Here is a 25,604-nt window from a genome sequence, read left to right as displayed (position 1 = left end):
ATCCGGATATGGTGTACTACTTTTGCACCTAAGGCAAATTATATAGCCTTCCAAATACCTTTACATCTGGTGATCCGTTTATTTGGCAATCGCCAATGCCAGTCAGCAGGGTTTAAGAACATCCGTTGTTCGACCTTCTAGTTAAATGCGTTTTGTTAAAATATACTTTTTCACTTTTTTTTGTCTTTTAGAAAATGTTGTTTGTGCTGTTTTTAGAACCCTCTACAAAGAAATATGTTTTGCATGCACACGTATAAAAATTGCGTTTTTTTCCAACGCAATCACAGGTTTGAACGTTTGTTTTCAATTTAGACTTGTTTATATTTTTTTCATTTGGGCTTGTACTATACTTGCCTTCGGGTTGATATGATCCGTTTATCCTATTTCGACTCTTCAAAATTCAAGAGTCTATTCAAAATTGAGGTAAATATATAGCCTTCCAAATAACTTTTCGATTTCTAACATCACTGAAGAGGCATTAATTGTCGAAATCCGGATAAGGTGTACTATTTTTTGCACCTTTTGTTTGCGGTATACCATCTTTTTCGCAAGTTTATTGTTTTCTATTTGGTATTAAATTAATAATTAGATCAATTTTGTTACAACTGATAATCCGTTTATTTGCCAATCGCCAATGGCAGTCAGCAGGGTTTAAGAACATCCGTTGTTCGACCTTCTAGTTAAATGCGTTTTGTTAAAATATACTTTTTCACTTTTTTGATTTTTTGGAAAATGTTGTTTGTGCTGTTTTTAGACCCCTCTACAAAGAAATTTGTATTCTATGCACACGTACAAAAAATGGGGGTTTTATCCAATGCAATCATAGTTTTGAAAGTTTGTTTTCAATTTAGACTTGTTTATATTTTTTTCATTTGGGCTTGTATTATATTTGCCTTCGGGTTTATAGGATTCATTCATCCTTTTTCGACTCTTCAAAATTCAAGAGTCTGTCCTAAATTAAGGCAAATTATATAGCCTTCCAAATACCGTTTCGATTCCTAGCATCACTGAAGAGACATTAACTGTCGAAATCCGGATATAGCGTACTAACTTTTGCACCTTTTGTTTGCGGTATACCATCTTTTCCGCAAGTTTATTGTTTTCTGTTTGGTATTAAATTAATAACCAAGATCCATTTTATTAAATCTGGTGTCCGTTTTTTGGCAATCGCCAATGGCAGTCAGCAGGGTTAAAGAACATCCGTTGTTCGACCTGCTAGTTGAATGCGTTTTGTTAAAATATACTTTTTCACTTTTTTTGGTCTTTTGGAATATGTTGTTTTTGCTGTATTTAGAACCCTCTACAATGAAATTTGTTTTGCATGCACACGTATAAAAATTGCGGTGGTTTTATCCAACGCAATCACAGGTTTGAACGTTTGTTTTCAATTTAGACTTGTTTATATTTTTATATTTAGGCTTGTATTATATTTGCCTTCGGGTTTATATGATCCCTTCATCCTATTTCGACTCATCAAAATTCAAGAGTTTATCCTAAATTGAGGTAAATTATATAGCCTTCCAAATACCGTTTCGATTCCTAGCATCACTGAAGGGACATTAATTGTCGAAATCCGGATATGGTGTACTAATTTTTGCACCTTCTGTTTGCGCTATACCATCTTTTCCGCAAGTTTATTGTTTTCTGTTTGTTATTGAATTAATAATTAAGATCAATTTTGTTACATCTGGTGATCCGTTTATTTGGCAATCGCCAATGGCAGTCAGCGGGGTTTAAGAACATCCGTTGTTCGACCTGCTAGTTGAATGCGTTTTGTTAAAATATACTTTTTCACTTTTTTTGGTCTTTTGGAAAATGGTTTTTGTGCTGTATTTAGACCCCTCTACAATGAAATTTGTTTTGCATGCACACGTATAAAACTTGCGGTTTTTATCCAACGCAATCACAGGTTTCAACGTTTGTTTTCAATTTAGTCTTGTTTATATTATTTTCATTTTGGCTTGTATTATATTTGCCTTCGGGGTTTATATGATCCGTTTATCCTATTTCGACTCTTCAAAATTCAATAGTCTATCCTAAATTGAGGAAAATTATATGGCCTTCCAAATACCGTTTCGATTCCTAGCATCACTGAAGAGACATTAATTGTCGACATCCGGATATGGTGTACTAATTTTTGCACCTTCTGTTTGCGCTATACCATCTTTACCGCAAGTTTATTGTTTTCTGTTTGGTGCTAAATTAATAATTAAGATCCACTTTGTTACATCTGGTGATCCGTTTATTTGGCAATAGCCAATGGCAGTCAGCAGGGTTTAAGAACATCTGTTGTTCTACCTGCTAGTCAAATGCGTTTTGTTAAAATATACTTTTTTTTCATTTTTTTTTTTTGGTCTTTTGGAAAATGTTGTTTGTGCTGTATTTAGAACCCTCTACAAAGAAATTTGTTTTGCATGCACACGTATAAAACTTGCGGTTTTTATCCAACGCAATCACAGGTTTTAACGTTTGTTTTCAATTTAGTCTTGTATATATTTTTTCATTTGGGCTTGTATTATATTTGCCTTCGGGTTTATATGATCCGTTCATACTATTTCGAATCTTCACAATTCAAGAGTCTATCCTAAATTGAGGTAAATTATATGGCCTTCCAAATACCGTTTCGATTCCTAGCATCACTGAAGAGACATTAATTGTCAAAAATCCGGATATGGTGTACTAATTTTTGCACCTTCTGTTTGCGTTATACCATCTTTTCCGCAAGTTTATTGTTTTCTGTTTGTTATTGAATTAATAATTGAGATCAATTTTGTTACATCTGGTGATCCGTTTATTTGGCAATCGCCAATAGCAGTCAGCAGGGTTTAAGAACATCCGTTGTTCGACCTGCTAGTTGAATGCGTTTTGTTAAAATATACTTTTTCACTTTTTTTGGTCTTTGGGAAAATGTTGTTTGTGCTGTTTTTAGAACCCTCTACAAAGAAATTTGTTTTGCATGCACACGTATAAAAATTGCGGTTTTTATCCAACGCAATCACAGGTTTGAACGTTTGTTTTCAATTTAGAATTGTATATATATATATATGTATACATACAAGTCTAAATTGAAAACAACGTTCAAACCTATGATTGGGTTTGTACATATATATAAGTACGTCTGAACCAGTGACAACTCTACGACAGATTGTATCTATCGGATCACCAGTGATGGTGATACAAGGCTGAAATATAATTCATAAAATATCATTGACAGTAAAAGCAAAGGTAGCATGAAATGAAATTGAAAAGATTATGAGTCCCTCTCCTTGGTTCTACAGACGGTTTTAAAAAGGACCCAGTGATTTTGTATATATCGTTATACTGCAAGGTTATGGAAATATGTTTTCAGGGTTAAATGAATCATTATAGTAATATGTGTTTATGTCTTTAAAAGAATAAATAATATTGTCCTTCGCTCAATGATAGTTCCAAACAAGGAAAATTCAGTTTTTAAACCCAAGATAGTCTTCTTTCTTGTTCACATTTTCTTCAAAAAACCCGGACCATTTGTTGAAAAACCAGGAAGTTTTTGATGTTGCACTCGAAATAACACGGACAGTATAAAACACTGAATTTTGAGTGAACTACAAGTAAATTGTGAGTCGTTTGTGTTCAAAACATATATAGCATTCAGAATAAGATAAACAGTCACGAATAAAATTATTAAATTCGCGAAATAGCAGTAAATCAATCTGATTGCAAGTTTTATCACTCGAAAAAACCTGACCTACACTCGAAAAAAGTAGACCGATTCACTCGAAAAAACATGACCTCAGCCGGATACTATACCTACCGTGTTGGTGAGTTTTGTTTCATTTATTTATTGGTCCGTCGGGAAAGGTTTTAGTTAAAGGCATCAGAAAGGAGTATTTTGCTTTAATGTAATCAATATAAGGGGATACAATTTACTGCAAATCATCTCAGAAAATAATATTTTTTATATAAGTCGGACTATGCATATTTTGTTTTATATATTAAGTTTTTTTTTCTCATATAACACACATATCGATCAATCATGACACCATCGGTGTGTTATGCGACAATTAAGAAAAACCTTAATGTATGCATTATCTATAATATAATTACAATTTAGTTCGCTTTTCATATTTGATATCTTTCTAAATTTCTGTTTCTGTGCCAACTTAATACGACATAATGCTACGAATCAAAAGTACCTGTTTGGAGCTAAGATAAAGTTTCTGTTTGTTTTATTTAAGAAAGTTTTAGAAATTGGGCCTTATTATGAAATAAATTAAGGTAAAATGAGCCCTGTGTTTTTCGTATCATGGTTATCATCCATGTTTCGGCTCGCAATTCATAAAAAAGAAACAAATCTCCGTCTAAGATACGGTTTCGCAGATGAATGATTTCACAGTATGTAATGATTTTATCTATGTTACTTTTAAATAACACTTAAATGTACGTCACGTGATCTTATTCTACCACAGGTATTTCTCTATCTCTAGTTCGTGGAATTGAAGATCTTCCTTGTTAAAAACGTGAGCAATTTAATATATTTTTCGTCTGATGAATTTCATCTTAATGATGCATCGTATTTTTTTATTTACAATGCATGATCTTCTTTTACAAAATTTAAATTTATTTGGCAGTTTTAAGTCTTAGTGCTTAAAGAAAACAGTAACTTTCGTTTTCGTTTAGGCTTTGTAAATATACTTCTTAGAATTACTGACTTTCCTTGCGAAAACATGAGCAATTTCATATCTTTTCTTCTTTCTGAAATACAAAATGAATGTATTTGATTTTTAACATTACTTTTGTTATTAATAGATTAAAAATACACATATGGGCCTTCATCAAATCAGTACCTTTTTTTTTGCATTGCGAGGGGTCATGTTTTTCTCAGACTCTTTATGATCTCTTTACATTTTATCAATTCGATGTGTACTGATTGATGTTTAAGTATGATAAACTTGATTTATTTATTTGTAATGACTGAGGGTCAGGTTACAGTTTACAAAATATAGGATATTGGGTTGTATTTAAAATTTCTACAATGTACCTGATTTTGATAAATTATTGATTTACTGATATTAAATAAATTGTGTTTGGCCAAACATTTTGAACCTTTTCTGCTATAGCAGCTCTTTGGGGTTTGTATAATGTTTTGGATTGTGAATCATTTTGATATACAGGCTCACGAAATAACGTTAATTGTCGAAATGCGCACTTCGTTGACTGGGTACCGTTTATGTTATTCACTGGTTCAATACATCTGCTTGTGGTCTGTTCGCCGAAGTTATGCTGGCATAGCAATACGAATATTGTTTTATTGAAACTCGTTGTTATAAATCATTTTAATTTATGTAATGTACGTGATTCCCCCATGCGTAGCTCTGATTCCTTGTCCGGATTTGGCTATACAGTTTGATATTTTTCGATAATATCATGATAAGCTCTTCAAAGTTTGTATTAGTTTTTGAATTTTCAAAAATTGTGGCCTCGGTCATCATTGAAAATAGATTTATTGTTGAAATGTGCATCTTTTGCAGTAAATAAATTGGTACCTTGAATTTCATTATAGTAGATGCAATATGTATGGTGATATATTTCGAGGGGATTCTTAATTCAGGAATATATGTCCCTAGTTTATAGACTCGATTCTTTGTCAGAGTGTTGCTATGATGATTTAATCCTTTTGTCGTTATATCAGCTCGATCTTCACATTATTTTTTGGCTTTGAATTTTTTTTTATTCTTTTTTGTCTCGAGTGCGATATCTTGATTATAAATTGCGGAACAAGATGGAATCCATGTCCACAAGAAGCTCGTCCATTTTCAATGGCAATCTTATCATAATAAAGACCCTGTGTGCACGCTTCACCTAAAAGGATCTGACAACACTCCGTTTTATTTTCAGTTCTTTTAATTACATGTAAATCTGCCAATGATATGTCTGACTCTATATTTTGGAAGGTGTGTATCATTTCTACAAAATCGGAGGATCCCGAAAGGTCCTTTAAACAGAAAGTAGAAAGTAGAAAAAAAGTTGGTTCTTTTTTTATAGCAAAGTATTGGCATATGATCTGGACGTATTTTAATCAGTAGTTTTTAGATTGGATTTTCTTTTAAATGGTTATTTTAATTCTACGTGAAAATGTGGCTTAAATGGACTAAACTGTTCCTTAATATATTGAAATTTTAACTCAGATTTTGCAGAGAATTTTTTCAACATGAATTATACTGCATTCTTTAAACACAATTGAAATAGACGGCACATGAACAAATGAGATGCAGGATTATGGACAAAGGAAATGCATGCATGGCATACATATATATATACTTAGATATGCAGACACTTTACAAAAAAATCTGTTTTTGCCTTGAAAAGAACATTTTGGAGAGTAAATTCATTTTTATATGTCCGTGTTGTTTCGAGAGCAGTCTATGTTTTTTTGAGTGCGTCTATGTTTTATCAAGTGAAAAAAAAATCATATGGCCAACAAAGTATTATGTTCGTGCATTTACGTTTCAAAACCAATAAAAAGGTTCAAATAAAGTACTTTTCGAAGCACGAAACCAATGCATTATCCCAGTTTGAAAATGCTGTATTAACACGTAAATTTCATAAATTGCATCGTGCATTTGAAAATATTGTTGTTTGCCAAGTCTTATAAATTACGGTGGACACCAGCATAAGTATATTTTGATAGATCAAACATGTCTTCGCTCAAGTAAAGACTGTTCACATCATGCACGTCCACTGTACATGTTGAGAAGCATTGCAACAACTCTCTCTGTGGTCCATAAGCGGCCTGCTGCAATGCAAAATTTCAATTTCTGTCCATATCCAATATACACTTATTTTCCAGAGGCATTCTAAATTTACTGACTTTCTTCCCGAACGGCCTCTATTACAAGACCTACCTTTTGTATTTATTTTTAATTTGTTCTCGTCCTGAGCATAAACAAAATATTTGCCATTGGACTTAAGAAACCAACAATTAATCATCTAAAATGTCCGTTTAAATTTATTTTTTTTAAATTGCAAAGTTGAACCTTAGTTGGAATTGGCTACTTTTTATGTCCTTTTTGGTCATATTGCTCTTCGACATGTTCGGTTCTTATACATCCCTGCCTTTCGCATGTTTTGCTTTGATCGATCTGGATGAGGCTAAATCAAGAAAAAAAAGCCCCGGACGCATGACATTTTTAAAGTGTAATGTTCATTTATTATCATATATTCCATTCAATTCAAATCTTATTTTCAATGGTAAATAGAAGATGGGAGGATTAAGTGTGTGTGTGTTTATTTTGAGGGAGGGGAGGGGCTCCTCTTTAAGTAGAATAGCTTTGTTTTCATCAACATTGTAAGATGTTTTTGTGACTTATTGGGATTATGTGATAGTGTTAGTCCATTAACAACAGTCATAGACTAGAAAACATCAGTTTTAAATTCAAAGAATGACATTTTTGTTCATATTTTCTTTTTAAAAAAACCCGGACCGTTTGTTAAAAGACATGGACGTTTTTAATGTTACTCTCGAAAAAACACGGACAAAGTAAAACGTTGAATTTAATATCACTTGAAGAAACCTGATCTTCGCTCGAAAAAAGTGGACCGATTCACTCGAAAAAACACGATCTCAACCGGACACTAAACCTACCGTGTATATTCTGTATATTTAAAAAAAACTCGTACTAATTTTACGTTACTAATGTTATATTTACTTATAACAACTAAATCCTAGAAATTTGTCAAAATATCACAACCGACGTTTCAAATTTAAATGCTCAAAATATCAAATAAAGCACCATCATTGCTTCCTTTCCATTAAAAATTAAAACAGTAAAAATTAACAGTTTATCTTTGTGAGCTTTAAGTATATTGTATAGACATTTTTTTAGTTATCTATCATTATTTCAAAAGAATCGAATTAAAGATTATAGATTATTTATTTCATTGTTTATTAAATACATTGGATAACTCCCTGAGGTTACCATCAGCTCAGTAGTCAGTACTGACATGATTTATAACAAACTTGTTTAAAATTGTTTACCTCCATGGGGAATGAAGAATAGAAATATGGTCACTCCGGTCCTCTTTTGACCGGCAGTAAAACCCTAGTCAGAGTGGGCGTCCTTTTGGCTGTGCAGGATGTAAAAGTACACAGCAACGTCCGGTTAGAATGGAACGTGTAGAGAGAGTGCCATAAAGGTCCATAAGTGGCCTGTTGCAATGCAAAATTTCAATTTCTTTCCCTATCCAATATACATTGTACACTTATTTTCCAGAGGCATTCTGAATTTACCGACCTTCTTCCCGAACGGCCTCTATAACAAGACCTACCTATTATAATTATTGTTAATTTGTTCTCGTGTTGAGCATGCACGAAACATTTGCCACTGGAATACGACACCAACAATTAATCATCTAAAATGTCCGTTTATAATTGTTTTTTTAAAGTGCAAAGTTGAACCTTAGTTTGAAATGGCTTCTTTATATGATCTTTTTGGTCATATTGCTCTTCAGCTTGTTCGGTTCTTATACATCCCTGCCTTTCACATGTTTTGCTTTGAGCGATCTGGATGAGGCTAAATCCAGAAAAAACGCTTCGGCCGCATAAAGTTTTATGTTCATTTATTATCATATCATATATTTTTTTTTCAAATTGCAAAGTTGAACTTTAGATTGAATTGGTTATCTTTTAGGTCCCTTTTGGTCATATAGCTTTCTGTTCTGTTCTCTACACGCATTTTTCCTCAGTTATATATCGGAGCATAACACTCGGGATATAGGTTTAACACTTAACAAATATTAACAAAGATATTCACATAGTGTGGTGGGGTGCTAAAATTTAATAGTTTTATAAACAGATTAGAACTGTGGATTTTAAAAACGAGTATTTATAATTATGTGCTATTTACATCATTTATAGTTCTACCTAGGTTAAAATTAAGGATTTAAATAATCTTTAAGTTTCTTTTAATAAGACAGATGAGTGTGTATGCCATATGTTAAAAAATTAGAAATTAGTAAAAGATAAAAAATTAAAAGATAAAAATATAGTTAATAAAAACAAACAAAAAAAGAAAGAAAGGGAGACAATGAAGTCAGTATGGTATCAGCTTTAGACGAGATAACCAAAAATAAGATATATCAATAACTATACATTTATTATATGTCGTAAAATTTGGAAATATTTTGACCCCCTGCTAAGATCTTAAGCATATAATTAGATGCAAGCAGCTGATCTAGTCATAGATGGAGGCAGTTAGCTTGGCATTCTATGCAGACTGCCTGGTCCATCTTTCCTGTTTTGTATATGCATTGTATTAATATGTGTAGTACGATACAGTAATATTGATGTTGTTTAAATGTAAACTCACATTACTGGGGATCTTGAAGGAAAGTACTTAGATGTTTTAACAGTTTCAATTCAGTCTCTGATTAATGTATCATTGTGATTGTAGTTCGGTGCGTTTCTTAAGCATTTGGTGACCGAAATTTTGAGATTGTTTTTCTATTTCTATCGGGTCATCTGTTTTTAGATGAGATAAGGTAGTTGTTCAGTTCTTATACATCCCTGACTTTCACACTTTCGACTTTAAGCGATTCAGATGAGGGTAAATCCGCTTCGGACGAATGAAATTTATGTGCGTTTTTCTTCTTATTCGCTGGCTTGTTTTTTGATAGCTTGATACACCTTATTTTTCGCTGGCTTATTGTAAGCTTGCTTAATACAACTTATATTTCGCGGACTTATTGTTCGCTAGCTGGAGTCTGGTGACAGAAAGCTACTCAAAACAACATCATTTGAATGCATTATAAGTTGATATATCGCCATAAATAAGATATCTTAATGCGTTTTATTGTAATACGTATGTCTTATTTGGTTAGCCTTATTTACAAAGAAAATTCAATTATATAAATAAAATACCCTTCATTTATAAGACTGCAATAATTTTAGTTGCCATTAACGTTTTAAGCAACTAAGACGAGATTCATTTTGTTCCATACTTACAAACGAGGCAAATTTAGATTTAGCAGTGAATGTCTATGTATTTAGCACCTTTAAAAAGCTCTACATTATCTACAAATTGCGTGTGCTCTTCTATGTATTTAGGACATTTAAGAAAACATGCATTTCATCTTCAATTTTTTTTTGCAATTGTGCATCTTATAACGAGTTAGCTCAGTCATTATAACGAGTTACTATGTCGTTATAACGAGTTAGCTAAGTCGCTATAACGACTTAAAAAAATAAAACTACACCCTGACACTAACCAGCTTCCGTACATTTACCTTTATTACAAAACTGTTCGTGCATTTTCCATTGTTATTCAAAGCAAAATAATTGTCTAAGATACCTGGGACGATCTCGTTTTATAAAGGATTTCTTTTGTTTTATTATTGTACCTCGAACTTATTAACCCGGTGTAGGTCATTAAGTTGAGGTTCAATTTACTAAAAGTAAATCGGGCATGACTAAGTAGACACACCTTCGTAGAACCAAGGGGTCCAAAAAAATTATCGGGGAAAAAAAACAACCAACGAAATACCATAATTTACAATTTCAGAGAATCAAAGTGCTTTTGGTTGATTTGATATCTCCAGTCAATAATCAAACGGTATTTGAGTGGAAATATAACTTGTCCGAAACCGGGAAATGTTGGCTGCAATAGGAATTTATTTACAAAATAAGTCCATATCTCATTTACTTATGGTGGCCGTTATTGATTGTAAATTCATGTCGTTTTTTTTTTTTTTGGCATTCGTCTGCCGTGGAGAAAAAAAGAGGGGTTAATAGCTTAACTTACGATTTTGATCATGGGCCAATTTTATTCTATTACATGTACGGCATACGTTTTACCTCTAGTCAACACGCTATCTTATTAAGAGTGTCGCTCTTAAATTATCATCATTTGCTTCAGGTTGATCCACTTTACATCTCGTCGTGAATATGCATGAAATATTTGCCACTGGACATTAAGGGAGCAATAAATTAATCAACACAATTTAGTGATGTATAATCATTAGTCTTCAGTTGATAATTATCTCAGGCAGTTTTCCAATTTTTATATATTGATTTTTTAAGCGTAAATTTTAGCATTTCTTTCCTCATTTTTCTCATTGCATTTAATCTTTTTTCAACATTAAATAACGTAGTCGACATCAGGGGTTACATTGTATCCTATCCAACCAAACTAGGAGGAGGGGAGTAGAACAGAAAAAATCTTCTTTGAGTAGCAATTACTCATATATTGAAGCGTACAACGACCAGAGTCTCGTCTAGGTGACAACATTTGCTGTTTCAAGTTGTTTTTTTTTATATCTGGTATGTTGGCAAGAAATTATATAAGGATTCAACTTATTTTGGCCGTTTTATTTAAATTTAGATATAGTCTTACTGATCGGTTTTGTTATTTATTTATTTGTTATTTTTTTTTTTTTTTTTATCTACAATTGTGTTAGCAAAAGTCGCAAAAAATGTGTTAAAATCACCCATGCGAATTATTTAAAAACTTAGCTGACCTTTGTTTTTATTTACAGATTCAATCATTTAACTTGTGTGTAGATCGTATTTCCCCCTCAACGAGTTATTCAAATGGTTTTTTAACGTATAGACAGCGTGAAACTCTTACTATACTAGGTAGCAAGGGTATACTGTCGGACCGGGGAAGTCCAGAGTTGTCCATATTTCAAAACCCAAGTGAGCTAGGCTCAAGCTAGCAGCCACTCGCTAGCAGCCACTCCGCTAGCAGCCAGTTTTCAGATATGTCTATAAACCCAAAAGTTGCATAACACTCAATTATTTTCTATACTATATATATAACGCTTTTTAGTTTAACAGTCGAAGACACTATGAATGCGTTTTAGGGGTGGATCCAAGAATTTTGAAGGGGGAAAGGGGGAAGGGGGGGGGGGGGGGTAATTACCAAAAACGATATATATATATATATACCGCCGAATGGAGGGATACAAAAAATTGCTGGACGATTTTGTGCAAAAAATAAGAAGATATTTTTCCGTTGGAAGAGGAGGGTGGCGTACGCCCCCCACGCCTAATCTGAATCCGCAACTGACTTTTACATTTTCATTTCTTGATCAAGAATTAAATGGCATTTGTATATTTTAGCAGCACACCGCGCTGCACGCGTTGAAAGGGTGAGACATAGATAAAAAAATATATATAGTACACTGCAAGAGTGGAGAAATAAGGAAATACTTTTTTAAAACACAATGTTAAGCAGTATTTTTTTTAAACAATTTAAATTGTAACCCTCAAAAGCATGGAAACGTGGAAAACAATTTTTGTTAAAAATCTTTAAAAAATATGATTTACCTCCCTTTAAAACTTACTACTTTAGAATAATTAAAATAGTAAGTCTTCTTTGATGCGTAAAACTACAAATACTTGTATCATAAGGTGTCAAGCATTTATTCATTAAATATTAATGATCATGTAACAAACAGTTACAGAAATTATATATAATTGAGCTAATTTCAGTTTCATTTTATGCCTATTTCATGAGACTCATTGTGAATATTCATGTAGTTCGAATAACTTATTTTCAGCTTCGGAAAACAATCAGCATTTATCCACAAATGATGCCAGAAGGAAGGGACTATTATATATTTTAATTCGGTTGATGAATTCTAGCTAGTTAAAACTGAATAAAAGCAATGAAATGAATAAGCTGTCATAGACAATTCAGAACTAAACATAACCTATCTTGTCGAAAACAGGATGAAATGAATATTCTATCCAAAATAAAGAATTATTGTGTACAAAATCGAAAGTAAATTTTCGCGCGGCTTTGCCGGCCCAAAAAATGACTATTGTGAAGCTAGCCGGCGATAACAGTCGGCAACTTTCTATCCAATCTGCAATAATATTCATGAGCCTGCGATAATATTCATGAGATGACCTGGGTTCGATTAGGCGTTGTAAGGAAATATCGTTTATTAGGATAAAATCATGTTTGCTGTTTATATTTGATATTGCTATAAATAACAATAAAATCTGAACACTATGGGTGTCTTCTTCGAGGTCTGCGTTTACTTAAGAGAACCAATAATTACAAATATTTTTTCGGTAAATTATATAAAATGCTAATTGAAACATCAATGAAAAGCCTTTTATATAAAAACATTAGGCTGAACCATAAATACAATCTACAGATGCTTCTCGGTAAAGACACGTTCCATATAGAATTACAAAATGGTTGTTATTAAATTCTCTTACATGCCGACGTGACATTTTTTACTGGTTTTAAATCACTTTCATAATTTTACAGTACTCCTATTATAAACAATCGTTTTCGACCATATTTAACAGCTCATACTAAAAGATAAGACCAGGTACCCCTACCCTATGCTGACAAACTGGTACGGATTTAGGGCATAGGTTCTATGAGCCACTTTAGAGGCAACAACTGGTACCAACGTGAATAATATCTAGGTTTGGCCAGCCATCAGAAGTGAAGTTGGACTATGTGACATATCAGGATATAAGGACACCCCCCCCCCCCCCCCCCACCACACATGCTAACAAACTCGTACGGGTCTCAAGCAACACACCCTTCGTTTAAAAGGGCATAAGTGCTCAGAGCCATGTTAGAGGCAATGTCTTCATCTTCTTCTTGTTTCATGGCCAACGTGGTGAATCTCTTAGTGTGGCCAGCCAGCAATAGTTAAGTCGAACTATGTGACATACCCGGTACCCCGACTCCCTCGCCCTATGCTGACACAATTAGTGTTTGACTTGCCAGCAATAGTTAAGTGAGAGTATGACATACCAGGTACCCCAACCCCATCCTTCGTTCAATGCTGACAAGGTCTTAAGGGTCAATGGCATAAGTCATAAGGGCCATTTTAGAGGCAATGTCTTCTTCTAATTCTTGTATCATGGCCAACGTGAATAATATCTAGGTTTGGCCAGCCGACAGTAGTGAAGTTGGACTATGTGACATAGCAGGATACAACCCCCCACTCCCCGCCACCACACATGCTAACAAATACGTACGGGTCTAAGCATACGTGCTATGGGCCATTTTATAGTTGGACAATGAGAGGTCCCCCTAACCCAATACTGAAAACTCGTACGGCTCTAGGCCATCAGTGTTATAGGCCATTTTAGAGGCAATGCATACATCTACTTCTGATATCATGGTCAACGTGAATAATCTTTTAGTTTGACCAGCCGGTAATAGTTAAATTGGACTATGTTACATATTAGGTGCCCCTTTTTATCCAATGATGACGAACTCGTACGAGTCTACGACATAAGTACTATGATGCATTTCAGAGGCAATATCTAGCTCTACCTCTGGTACCATGGCCAACGTGAAGAATGTCTTAGTTTGATCAGCCGGCAATAGTTAAGTTGGACAATAAGACATACCAGGTCCCCCTAACGCCATGCTGAAAACTCGTACGGCTCTAGGCCATAAGTGCTATAGACCATTTTTGAGGCCATTCATACCTCTACTACTGGTATCATGGTCAACGTGAATAATCTTTTAGTTTGACCTGCCGGTAATAGTTAAATTGGACTATGTTACATATTAGGTGCCCCCTTTTTATCCCATGCTGACGAACTCGTACGAGTCTACGACATTTGTACTATGATTCATTTCAGAGGCAATATCTACCACTACCTCTAGATCTGGTATCATCGCCAATATGGAGAATATCTTAGTTTGGCCAGGCGGAAATAGTAAAGTCAGACTATGTGACTTTTCAGGTACAACCCACCCTTCGGCCAATATTGACAAGCTCGTATGGGTCAAGGGCATAAGCGCTCAGAGCCATGTTATAGGCAATGTCTTCTTCTTCCTCTTGTATCATGGCCAACGTGGTGAATCTCTTAGTGTGGCCAGCCGGCAAAAGTTAAGTCAGACTATGTGACATACCCGGTACCCCGACTCCCTCGCCCTATGCTGACACAATAAGTTGGGCTTGCCGGCAATAGTTAAGTGAGAGTATGACATACCAAATACCCCCGACCCACCCTTCATCCAATGCTGAAAAGGTCTTACGGGTCAAGGGCATAAGTCATAATGGCCATTTTAGAGGCAATTTCTTCTTCTACCTCTTGTTTCATGGCGAACGCGAATAGTATATAGGTTTGGCCAGCCGACAGTAGTGAAGTTAGACTATGTGACATACCAGGTATGCCCCATTTAACCCTATGCTGACAATCTGCCTACAGATCTAGGGCATAATTGTTAAGTGCTATTTTAGAGGTAATGTCTGTCTCTACTTCTGGTATCATGGCCCAAAGTTGATAACCTTTAAGTTTGGGCAGCCGGCTCACTGAAATATGCTGACAAACTTATAATTGTCTAGGGCATAAGTGCTCAGAGCCATTTGAGATGCAATGCGTATCTATACCTGTGGTACCATGGCTAACGTGGAGAATTTCTTAGTTTGGCAAGCCGACAATTGTTAAGTGAACTAAGAATCTGATGTACAGTAGTTGTCGTCTGTTTATGTAGTTCATACGTGTTTCTCGTTTCTCGTTTTTATATAGATTAGACCGTTGGTTTTCCCGTTTGAATGGTTTTACACTAGTAATTTTTGGGACCCTTTATAGCTTGCTGTTCGGTGTGAGCTAATGCTCTGTGTTGAAGGCCGTACCTTGACCTATAATGGTTTACTTTTATAAATTGTTACTTTGATGGAGAGTTGTCTCATTGGCACTCACACCACATCTTCCTATATCTATGTAATAAACCAGGATACAACATCCCCCCTTCCCACCCACCACCCCAACCCCAAAATGCTGACAAGCTCGCACGGGTCTAGGGCATAAGTACTAGTGCTCTGAGCGACTTTAGAGGCAATGTCTTCTTCTACCTCTGGTGTCATGGCAAACATTGTAATCTCTTAGTTTGGCCAACAGATAATAGTAAAGTTCGATAATGAGACATACCAGTTACCCCAAACCCGATGCTGAAAACTCGTACGCGTACGGGTCTAGAGCATCAATTCTACGAGCCCCTTTAGAGGCAATGTATACCTCCACCTCTGGTATCATGGTTGACGTGAACAATCTCTTAGTTTGATAGTTAAATTGGACTATGTGATATTCCAGGTCCCCCCTTTTTACTCTATGCTGATAAACTCGAACAGGTCTAGGACATGAGTGCAACAAGCCATTTAAGAAGTAATATCTGCCACTACCTATGGTACCATGGCTAACTTGGAGAATATCTGTTTGGCCAGGCGGCAATAGTTAAGTCTGACTATGAGATATAACAAGTTCGCAAGTTAACATACCAGGTACACACCCCTCACCCTTCACCCCATGCTGACAAGCTCGTATGGGTCAAGGGCATAAGTGCTTAGGGCCATTTTAGAGGCAATATCTTCTTCTACCTCTTATATCGTGGCCACTGTGGAGAATCTCGTAGTGTGCCCAGCCGTTAATAGTTAAGTCGGAATATGTGAAATGCAAGAACCCCAAACCCTATTCTGACAAACTTATACGGGTCTAGGGGGTAAGTGCTAAGAGCCATTTTAGAGGCAATATCTACCTCTTCATTTGGTACAATGGCTAACGTGGATAATCCCTTAGTTTGGCTAGCAGGCAATAGTTAAGTCACACTATGTGATATACTAGGAACAAAGCCTCCCCCTGTTCACCAAATGCTGCCAAGTTCGTTTAGGTCGAGGGCATAAGTGCTAAAGGCCATTTTAGAGGCAATGCCTCTACCTTTTGTTTCATGGCCAACATGTAAAATCTTTTAGTTTTGGCTATCCGGCAATAGCTAAGTCGGACTATGTTACATACCAAGTTCCCCCACCCGATGCTTACAAACTCGTACGGGTCAAGGGCATAAGTGTTATAGACCATTTTTGAGGCAATGTCACCATCTACCTCTGGTAGTATTGATTTTAGAGAATAAAGTATTGTATGGTACCATGGCCAACGTGGAGTATCTTTTAGATTGGCAATCCGCCAATAGTTAACTCGGACTATGAGATATAACAAGTTCGCCCCATCCGATGCTGACAAACTCATACAGGTTTAGGGCATCAGTGCTCGGAACCATTTTAGAGGCAATGTCTACCTGTATATCTAGTACCATGGCCAACGTGGAGAATTTCTTCTTTTGGTCAGCCGGCAATAGTTTACTCGGAATTTGTGACATACATGGTACCCTAATTCACCCCCATCCCTCTCCTTATGCTGACAGGCTCGTATGGGTTATTATTTAGGGGCATAAGTGCTAAAAGCCAATTTATAGGCAATTTCTACTTCTACGTCTGGTTCTATTGCCAACGTGTCTTGGCCAGCCCGAAATAGTTAAGTTTGACTACGTGACAAACCAGTATCCCCCTCATAACCATATGCTGACAAAATCGTTCGGGTCTAGGGCATAAGTGATATTGGCCATATTAGAGGCAATGTATGACTCTACCTCTAATACCATGGCCAAAGTGGAGAATCTTTTATTTTTGCCAGCTGGCTCACTCTAGTTTGCTGACAAACTCATACGGGTCTAAGACATAAGTGCAAAGAACCATTTTAGAGGCAATGTCTACCTGTACCTCTGGTACAAAGGACAACTTGGAGAATTTCTTAGTATGGTCGGCCTTTGATAGTCAAGATGGACTATGTGTTATATAGCAGGTACCCCCTCGTTTTCACCATATAAAAGTGTACGGGTATAAAGCATCAGCGATATGAGCCTTTTTTGTCGCAATGTCTTCTTCTACCTCTGGTATCATTACCAACTTAGAGAATATCTTAGTTTGGCCAGCCGATTAAATAATCCATAAACCACTGCCTTTCATTTGCATCTAGGGCGTAAAAGGTATCCCACTAGACAGTTTGATCTAGAATACTATCGGCCACTAGCTTTTATTTGTACCTTTTGTGAATAAAAAGCCTTAAAGGATCGATTTTTTTTTGGGGTGGGGGTTGAAATTAGGGTAGGTATGGGGTCAGGTATTTCATACCACGATTTGGAACTAATGCTGTAGACCTTCCTTGAGTTGTCTCGCCTGGGCCTTTTAGTCCAATAAATATTTGGCCTCTGTCTTTCATATGCGCCTAGTGCAAATAAAATTATCGACGTAGGAATCTTTTCACAGATTAAATATTAATTCAGGCTGTGAAAAGAAACTTATCATAGATACCATGATTAAAATTTTGTACGCCAGACCCGCGTTTCGTCTACAAAAGACTCGTTAGTGACGCTCAAAATTAAAAAGTTTAAAATGGTAAATTAAAGTACAAAGAGCATTGAGGACCAAACTAATTTATAAGGTAGCCTATTCCTGAGGTAGAAAATCCTTTTTTATAAAAGATTAAAGATTTGTTAATTTATGATTATGACCATAATTATCAATGATAATTCATATCAACCCACAGAGGTCAGTAACGTCAGAACTCGATAATAGAAATGTGTTGTAGACCTTCCAACAGTTGTGTCAAAATGTGCAATTTGACTCAAGAAACCGTAGGTCACTGGTTTGATTTTGTTACTAATGGGGATAAAAGCATTGACGTATGGAGTTAGATTAAGAGTAGCTTAGGGGTCTGTTATATCAGACCCCCATATTCAACATAAAAGGTAGTCCATGCGTGAGTCCTCATACCGGGACATTTTAGTCTAGGAAACCTGAAGTCATTGCCTTTAGGTGTCAGACCTAAAATTCACTCACTCCAATCTAGAACGTAAAAGTAGCATATTTCTTGACTAAAATAGTGCTTTTGATATCATTGTTTACTGAAACTGACCAGAAATACAACTGTTGATGTAAGAAAAATATATATTGAGCCAAAATTTACTTGTCCATAAGTTTGCATTAAAAATTGAGGATTAATGCGCTCCATAGTATACATATTCAAGATTTCCAGAAAACTAGGGGTTATTGACAGTAGTAGTTACCTTCGGAACGTTGGTATTTTACTACAAGACTTTAAAGAGAGGTGAAAGGGACATTCAAACTCATAAGTCAAAATAAACTGACAACGCCATGGCTAAAAAAGAAAAAGACAAACAGAAAACAACAGTACACAAAACACAACATAGAAAACTAAAGACTTACCAACATGAACCCCACCAAAAACTGGGGGTGATCTCAGGAGTTCCGGAAGGGTAAGCAGATACTGCTCCATATGTGGCACCCGTCGTGTTGCTCATGTTGGAACCCAGTAATAAGTCTAATTCGGTAGGTCATATTTGGGGAAAGGGGGAACGGGATTGTAGTTACGACAATCGGAACATATCCGTTATCGGTTATCATCTGTGAATCGGATATTCCATAACGGTCAACCAACACGTGATGGCGTCCGCAAAATTTACGAAGGGATGACTTCAACTTCACCACTTGGAACTCTTGGTTTAGAAGTTTCCTTGTGAGCAGCAACCCTCTTTCAAGGAAATCATGACAGGAAATACAAGCCCTGGAATATCGTATCAACTTGGAGATATATACTCCGTATGCAGGCGCTTCTGGATGAGTTGAACATGGGTTAAAAATTAGCATGTAGAAAGGTGATACATGTACAATTCAAGATATAACTGGTTTCCATGAAGTTAATCTTAAGGTAAAATATTTCGAAAGCTGTGAAAATGGAAAAATTGGTTGAATAAATGGGGATTTTGAATTGGTGGTCTGACATCTTTTTTCCAAGCTTCGGAAAATTCGAAAAAAAACTGTCTCACCCTGTCTCAAAATGTAAGAGTCGCATCAACGTCTTTAGATCCAAATGCAAACAGTGTTACGCCAACTTACCCGACGAGTTCATCGCTTACCAATGGCAATGTCATACACAGCAATGGAAATGGAATAAATGTACAACAAACACATTTTGATGATTTCCGCTCCATGCTAAATATCCATCGTGACTTGTACTCTACAAGTAATTTGTACAACCAAGGCTTTTCTTCGGTATCAAATAGCAGTCAAAACCACAGATTATCGATCCTAAAAATTTACCGCACTTTGATGGGGACATTTTACAATGGCAAACCGTTTAGGATTCGTATGAATCAACTATCCATTACAACAATAATTTGACCGAGATACAGACATTTAGTTACCAGAAGGCCCAACTACATGGTCACGTCGCCCAAACAATTGAAAGTTTCGCACTGACAAATGCAAATTACATCACAGCCATCAATTTACTCAAAAAGAGTTTTGGACAGCCCCATAAGATAATTCATACCTACATGATAGCGTTAATGGAAATGTTTAACTACACTCGAATGTTTTGTTGAAAACCGCAATAGCACCAGTACATTTTGAACACAATTACGCAGAAACAAACATTTTATTTCACGAGGGTGCTCATCGTTCTTTCATAACTGAGAGTTTAGCCAGGAAAGTGAATGTTAACGCCACAGGAAAAGAAACAGTTCAACTTGCTGCATTTGGAGATGTGAGTAACAATGTACGTCAACTTGAATCTGCAACCATTGATATACAGACCGATTCTGGAGAGAATATACCAATTCACGCATTGATTGTTCCAACCATATACGTTCCTATGCAGACCAACATGACACGTAACGTGAGAAATCTGCCGTATTTGAGAAGACTTAAATTTGCGTATCTACTGACTTCACATGAACAGTTTGAAATTTCGTTGCTGATAGGAGCAGACTTTTACTGTAAGATAGTATAGGATAAGGTGATACGAGGTGATTGACTCACAGCAGTTAGCTCCAAAATTGGCTTGATATTGTAAGGACCAGTTAGCGATAACATGACTTCATCAATTTCTCCCGTCCTTTTGAACATCATCAAGTCATCATATGGAGGAGAGAAGAACTGAAAACAGACTTAAATGATTTGAAAACGAACAGTACCAGGCCAAATTGCCATGGAAATATGAACATCTTGACTTGCCATTAACTTTTATATTGCTAAATCGGAAACAGAGAGCCCAATCAGAAGACTTTCTCGGGAACTAGAGTTACTACACAGGTATGGGGATATTATTAAAGAGCAGGAGAAAAGAGGATTCATCGAAAAGGTAAATTAAGACACAATTACAGTCAAAACTCATTACATTCCACACCATGCTGTAAGAAAGGACTCAGCTACCACACTCATTAGATTAGTACACATTGAAGCTGCAAACAATCGCAAAACCATGCCAGCTTAAACGACTGTTTAATGCAGATACCACCAGTACTTAATGATCTAACAAAAATTCTGATGAGATTTCGACTCAACAAAATTGGAGTGAGCACAGATATTGAGAACGCCTTTCTACATGTTGGCCTAGACAACAGTGACAGAGATGTAACACGCTTCATATGGATCTAAATAATCATACTAGCCAGCTGACTACTTACAGGTTTAAATCTGTATTATTTGGCACAAAATGCTCTCCATTTATCTTAAATGCAGCATTACTGAAGAACTAAGATGAATACAAAACGGAAACTGCGTTCACCATGAAGAAGGATTTGAATGTTGATTACATTTTGTCAAGCCTTGAAAATGAGAAGAAAGCTCTTAAGTACTTCCGTGAAGCAAGATCGTTAATGTCAGAAGCTGGGTTTAATCTTCGCTCATGGACATCAAGTAGTAACCATCTCCCGAAAACTTGCACAAGTTGAAAATGTATTGGACAAGGACACCAAAACGAAAATACTTGGACTACGTTGGGATACAACAACAGACAAACTAGTCCGGAAGTAAAATTGAACCAGGAAATCGGGAATATCACAAAGCGGGAGATTCTTAGCCAGTCTTCATGGATTTACGATCCGTTAAGTCCTATTACTGTGTGAGCCAAACTACTAATGCAAGATTTATGGAGACAGAAAATGGACTATGGATAAAACTTGCTAAATATTTAAAGATCACAACAACTGCAAAACTGAAACACTTTTTCACAAGCTCGTCAGTCAACATGGACCACAATGAACTACATGTTTTCGTCGATGCAAGTATGGGCGCATATGGAGCAGTAGCATATATTGGTAATGAAAGTAATTTAGCAGTAGTAATGGCGAAGAATCGTGTAGCATCACTAAAGAAGTTGACTCTTCCACAACTAGAACTAATGGAAGCACTTATCGGCGCTCGCCTCGCAAGCCACATCAGGACTACCCTACCTAGCAACAAAGTGGTATTTTGGTCAGACAGCCAAATTGTTCTACACTGGTTGAAAACGTCGACACAGTTAAAACGATTCGTTCAGAAAAGAATTGATGAGACAAAAAATTTGACTGCACAGGATGAATGGAGATATTGTCCAACTAAAGAGAATCCAGCAGACTTACTGAATCGAGGACTGACTGCGGAACAGTTTTTATAGAACACACTCTTGTTTAACGGACCCGAATGGGTAACAGATGAGAAAAAAATGGCCGACATGGAACTCACAAGTAGTACCGTATAATCATCCTTCGTAGAACACGACAACAAGGACAACACACCAACAGAAGAAAGGAACAGTCTAAAGAAAACAGGAATTGATATTATTATGAACATTACTCGGTACAGCACCTTATACAAAACGATCCGAGTGACCGCCTTTATTCTGAGATTTGTAGACAACTGTAAAATTCCAAAATCACAGAGAAAAACCGACCAGCTGCTTGATACTAGTGAACTACAACAACTTGAAGTCACAGACCAGCAAAAGATTGTCACTCGTGAAACAGTTAAGATTATTTTTTTATTTAAATGGAACTATTCGTTGCGGTGGTATGATTCACGACGAACCACTGACAGAGACTGCTAGATTCCCTTATTTATTACCTATAGATCCCCCACTTACTCCATTGGTTGTACTGGATGTACATGAAACATTGAAACATTCTGGAGTACTAGCTACAGTAACTCAGATAAGATAAACATATTAGGATCCATGCATTCGCCAGTACGCGAAGAAGGTTCTTCACAAACGTATAACTTCCCGAAAAGTTAGCGGGAAACCACACAGAGAAACTGACCCGCCACCATTGCCGAAAAGCAGATTGACAGAAGCATCAGTACGAGCGAATGAAAGAATTCACAAGTGGATACACGGACAATAATTTGTGAAAGTTAAAGTTAAATTCAGTGAAATCAAATATTGACAGTTTAAAGTTAATTTCACTTTCTGCCGTAACCAAGGACATGTTTGGAGAATTATTTGATTTAAAGTCATTAATTGGTAACTGGAAATTATTTTTTTTTATATAATTGTATTTATTTTCTTTGCGTGCCCGGATAATGTCGCGAAAATAGCGCGAACTACGTTCCTCTTTTATTGTACTTTCGTTTGTTGACGTCGGTACGTCGTCTTGGGCGGAAGTCAAAATAAGATGTTATTAAATGGTTGACTTGAACGGCTGTATATTTTATATGTCTTCATCGCCACTACACTGAAGACGTTGTCAGGGGTCGAAGAGAAATCAAGCCAAAGACTTTGTAAAATAAATCAATGAACAGAAAGAGATCTCAGCCGCAGAAATTATGAGTCATTGGTGCCAAAAGAATGACTGCAAACCAGACATCAAACCCTACCAGAAGCACACACCGCCCGGAATTTGCTATATCCTTAAGTGCTATGACGACAGGGTGTTAACTAGAGAACCACTTTGTTATACACATTGTACAATGCAGTGGCCAATATCTTTGTGAATAAACTTGAATAAGATTTTTGAGCGCTGTGCCAGAAAGATAAATATCAAAAATCCAATGATATATCGAAGGAGAATAAGCAACGGGTTCCAGAGTATAAGTGCTAAAGTCCATTTAGAGGTAATGTCTCCCTCTACCTCTGGTACTATGGCCAACAAGGAGAATATCTAAGTTTGGACAATCGGCAATAGTTATTGGACTACTAGTATGTTACACACTAGGTACCCCTCACACTAATGTGGCAAGTTCGTACGGGTCTAGTGCATAAGTGCTATTGGCCATATTAGAGGCAATATCTACCTTTATCTCTGGTACAATGGGCAACGTGGAGAATATCTTAGATTGGCCAGCCGGCTCGTTAAAGATTCCAAGAACTTTCTTGTTGACCTTAGTCAAAACTTTGGATTTATGGTCAGTCGGGTAATTGGAGATCTCGTACCACTGAGCACATGTTTATATATGTATTTGTAAATGTCTCAGGTCTGAATATTGCAAACGAGACTTAGTATTGTGTGTGAAGCAGATCGTGGCTCGCGTTCCGTATTTGGTTTTTAGGTAGTCTTATTCATAATCAGTCATCAGTGTTTTTAGCAGGTCCAAAATTTCCAAACGTAGGTAGATTGGTTTGTCAAATACCAGCTTGGTTCGTGTCCTGTGTACAGCCAACAAATCATTAAATATAGTCCGTTTCTTGAATTTGGGGATAATTGCTAGTTTTAAAGCTTTCGTGTTGTTACGGATACCAACACGGTTCCGGATATTTTCAATGTTTTTGCAAACAATTTCATCATCCTATTGAATTCTTTTTTAAATGTTGCCATATGTTCGGCTCGGAGTTTCGTTTTCTTGTCAATGTAAGGTTTCAACAGTGGGCTTTGGTTGAACATAACTTTATGTAGATTCCTAAGTTTCAACCCCGTGGCCAGATATCTCTTTAAGTGCACATGATGCACCACATATATTGTCTTGTTCTGAAGATTAGCTACTGGTTCTTGATTTGACTCCGTTCATTTACAAAGATTGTGGAGCCAGTGGACAATCATTAGGTAACATTTCTTTTGCTATCATATCTCCATCGATTTCCTTAACAGGAAAGGGGATGTCACAATCAATTACTTTTTACTTTCTGGGAACACCATTGATTAATCAAGGCAGTCTGTTGCGTGATATATATTCTTTGCGAAAAAATTAATCCATTTAACACAAAAGATGGTACATTTATCCAAACCTCAGCCGAGGTATGTACTTTTCAACAAAGTAAAGGCCAGTAAAATTTGGTGACCATTCTTTGTGTAAATCTCATACATGTGGTCTTGGCAAATTAAAGTGTGTGTCTAATTTTTCCAGCTTATAGTTTGCAATCGGAGTTTTACCGCAGTCCAGTATCATAAGAAAAACTCTTACTGCAATTAATGCAATACACATGTATCATTGAGGCTGTCTAGGTAGTCGCGTATTCATGTTTACTGGGTAGTCGTGTCTACTGTAATTCGTTTGATATAGCAAGCCCTAAGTTGGAATTCATCCGGATCAAGGGAACATTTCTCTAAACACTTTCCGTACACTATGATTGGAACTTTCATTTATCTCATATGGTTTTTAAAATCTTGGAAGGTTCCTTGATCCGGCACCGTTACATTCGCAGTCATCTTTTTTTATTATAGTATTTGCTAGGTTAGGGTCTGCTCACTTTGTGATTAAAAGAGAGGCGAAAGATGCCAAAAGGATATTTTTAAAGGGTAAGCAAATCCTGCTCCACATGTGACACCCGTCGTGTTACTCCTATAAAATATGTTCATTAACTTTATCAAAATGAAAAGATGATTTATGAGCTTGTTGAGAGCATGTTCTCGATGAGTAAAAAAAACCAAATACCTCGACAGGGTGATTGTTCAATTGAAACATACGACTGAATCTGAGCGATCACGTAAAACCGACGATGACAAAAAAGTGGTTAACCTCATCAAAGTCATTTTTCCCATACTAGGTACAAACGAAAGTTGGGGAACTAAGGTCTGCTTGAGAAAGAACAT

The 25,604-nt window shown here is 36.2% G+C and overlaps 1 protein-coding gene across 1 annotated transcript in view; it reads left to right on the top strand.

The window, feature by feature from the left end:
* The first annotated feature begins 4,428 nt into the window (after positions 1–4,428).
* LOC127723259 (heat shock 70 kDa protein 12B-like) overlaps positions 4,429–25,604 on the top strand; it is a 36,917-nt gene continuing 15,741 nt past the window's right edge. Inside the window, exon 1 of the mRNA XM_052229823.1 lies at positions 4,429–4,499. The gene's annotated coding sequence lies outside the window, so the exon portion shown is untranslated. The remainder of the gene's footprint in view (positions 4,500–25,604) is intronic.

The sequence above is a fragment of the Mytilus californianus genome, unplaced genomic scaffold (assembly GCF_021869535.1).
Source record: "Mytilus californianus isolate M0D057914Y unplaced genomic scaffold, xbMytCali1.0.p SCAF_13, whole genome shotgun sequence".
Classification (NCBI taxonomy): Eukaryota; Metazoa; Mollusca; class Bivalvia; order Mytilida; family Mytilidae; genus Mytilus; species Mytilus californianus.
This window is presented reverse-complemented; position numbering and strand designations above follow the sequence as displayed.